The sequence below is a fragment of the Leptodactylus fuscus genome, chromosome 5, assembly GCF_031893055.1.
Source record: "Leptodactylus fuscus isolate aLepFus1 chromosome 5, aLepFus1.hap2, whole genome shotgun sequence".
NCBI classification, from domain to species: domain Eukaryota; kingdom Metazoa; phylum Chordata; class Amphibia; order Anura; family Leptodactylidae; genus Leptodactylus; species Leptodactylus fuscus.
The window spans coordinates 56371580-56374726 of NC_134269.1; the positions used below are offsets into that span (position 1 = coordinate 56371580).

The following is a 3147-nucleotide window of genomic DNA, read 5'->3' on the forward strand; positions in this document are numbered from 1 at the left end:
ATACAATACACATACTCCATCTATGTTAGTCCAAATCAGACAGGGGCTAGGACCATACAGGGATAGGTTCCCCTTGTAGCACTGGACTCCATGTTGTTTCCCAGCCTGCTGATGGTGAGCCCTATCATGCTATTACTTACACCTCCACGCCTATACAAATATTTAGAATATTAGGGTCCCACAGTTATCACTTGACCTTTCATTTATTTGGCCAGGAAACTTTTCAGTAACTTTTTACAGAGAAGATTAGCATGGCCCCTGTGCAAGGGTGACACGCAAATTCATGAAGCGTTCCATAAAAAAAAGTGAAAGTATTACTACTTAGTATTCATCTATTGATTATGTATGAACTATAGACAAGCCACAAGTAAGTGAAACACGTCAATGACTTAATATAATGATGTCAATATTCATTGTAATAAGATCTCCCATTAATTCACACTGGTGACACCAAGTTATTCAGGCTAACCTAAGTGTTATCTGTTTCTCTTTTGTGTAGACCATGGATCTGCTGAAGACCTATTGACTTTTTATGTGGTCTGACATATGCAGTAGACCTGTCCATGTAGATTATACTAATATCACCCAATCTTGTTAATTTCTTTTGGACAGGCCAGCCATCTATGATGGCATCCCATCTTAGGCTGCATGCACATGGAGTTACGCCGGGCTTGTAAAAATACTCATTCACAGCCATACACGCGAGCGCTGCGGACGGCTCCCGAACACTTCCCATTCGCTTCAATGGGAGCGGCGTTATGAGCGCTCCCATTGAAGTGAATGGGAAGTGTTTGGGAGCCATCCATGGCGCTCACGTGTACGGCTGTGAATGAGTATTTTTATAAGCCTGGCATAACTCCGTGTGCATGCAGCCTTACTCACAATACTGGAAGGAAATATGGAATTGCCTGATCCTGTGATCTGAGGGGGCGATAAGATATGGTTTGACAACAAGAGCATTGGTAGAAACCGTATGAACATTTGGCCAATGGCAAATAAAGCCGATAGACCAGCTGAACATATGACCGATACAAGGCGTATTAATAAATATAATGATAATGGATAGATGGAAATAGCTCCTCTACACACAGAGGCATTTCCTGTAGGTTAAAATGTCCCAGTTCTCTGGGTATTTCAGTAGAACAAGGTGAGATTCAGATGTAAGAAGAAAATGTAATTAATAGCAGCTGTCTCCTGTCATTCTGTTGCCATTTCTCTTGGGGGGACGAGGACAAGAGTAACTACTGAGTTATAATAGAGTTTATAGAGATTACAGAACCCATTTCATTACCTGAGTGAGTTTCATCTGCCTGTTTTGTGTCAGACATTGCCTGCTTGCTAATCTCATTCTATAAGTGTTCATGCAATGGAATGATCTGTGGACTCATTCACACAGGATGAGAAAATCACATTAACCTCTATAGTGGGATCTGGCTGCACTTTAAGCACATTTCATGTTGCAATATGTTTCTGTTTTTATCATTCTGTTTGCCTTTCATTAGAATCATCGGAAAAGTAGAACAATTAGAATATAAGAATGTAATCAATAGTATAAAACTTGTTGATCCTACTGGGCCATTATTGGGTATGAATTGTGGCCAATGGTTTGATTAGATGTCCATATAGTCAGGTCCTGAATAAGGGAAAGTAAAGTACCGTAAGACAATGAAAAGTCTACAGAATATTATTATATGTCCACTGGATAACATGGGGGCTCAGTGTGTTGCATTGGTTTCTGGGCAATCAAGTTTCTTACGCTCCAAAAATATTCCAATATTACTAAAATATGGTAATTTCCTGTAAATAGAAAATAACACTATGGACCTCATCAAGGACTGAGACTCGAGTGATCAATATGCTTAAAAATACTTTCTAAGTCATGGGAAATCTTACAATAACACAAAATACTGGATTAACATTGTCCATTTAATTCAAGAGAAAATGTCTAAAGTCACCCTGAAACCTGGTCAAACCCACCAATTTCAGCAGGACCGGCTAGCTATCTTATGTGTATGAGGATGTACCTATTCTCCCCTGACAGATGTTGTTACGTGAAAGAAAGATTGGACTTACCTTGTGTTCTCACAGTCCATAAGCTACGGTCAGAGCTGTCAGGCAACAGTCTACTCTACTCTTCTCATGGGAAACATATCCAACTGTCAGCTGAGGATTCAGGCAACAGATAATGAAGGTATTTGACCACCTTAACACAATCTATATGAGAAAGACATATATGGAAATAGGTGAATTTTGCTCTGTAAAATTACCATATTTAAAGGGGTTGTCCTATTACAGGCACCTATCCACATGATAAGGAGATTGGGGTTATGTATTTGTAATGGGACAACCCCTTTAACCTTATGATGTGTCAGCATTTTCTGCAACATGGTAAGGGCAGGTTCACATCAGCGCTTGATCTCTGTTATGCAGTTTTCCATTTTTTGCCGGCAGAAGACGGAAACCCGCATTCACTGTCCAGCTGTGAGCGCCCATGAGCATCTTCTGCTCTCCGCGGTGACACCGTTTTTTTTTTTTTTTTTGACCAGACACAAAGTCCTGCATGTCCAACTTTGTGTCCAGTTAAAAAAAAAAAAATGGTTTTGCCGCGGAGAGCAGAAGACACTCACGGGAGCTCATGGCCGGAGAATTTTCAAACCCATTCAAATGGATGGGTTGGAAAAATGCCTGCCGGTTTCAGTCTCCTACCCAGTTTCTTGGGCAGGAAACGGAAAACTGCATAACAGAGATCAGGCGCTGGTGTGAACCCGCCCTTAACTGTAACATCAGACAATACTACAAATGACCACAATAGGCTGACCCTTGTAGAAACTTTTCAGTGTGTTCTGTGTACACTCATGCAGGAACAGCAGTCATCAAAGCAGAGGTGTATCAAGCTCCTGAACCCCAATACAAGTCTGGAACAGGTTCTACTCTGCACTTACCATATTTGATGTGAAATGGTGATGTGTGGTGGAAAGACATTGGCATCCTAAGCCACCAATCTCTCCATTCCCTATAGCTATGACTCTGCGTGAAAAGTAAAGGTGACCATACTAATGTACATTAGATGTTTGGCAACACTTTTATTTCATTTGGGGAAAAAGAAGAGCAGGCTTGACTATTTCACCAAGCCCAAGTATTTGCTCT

The 3147-nt window shown here is 40.9% G+C and overlaps 1 pseudogene; it reads left to right on the forward strand.

Annotated features, from left to right (window-relative positions):
* Positions 1–205: 205 nt before the first annotated feature.
* On the forward strand, positions 206–303 carry LOC142205383 (U6 spliceosomal RNA; annotated as a pseudogene).
* The last annotated feature ends 2844 nt before the right edge of the window (positions 304–3147 follow it).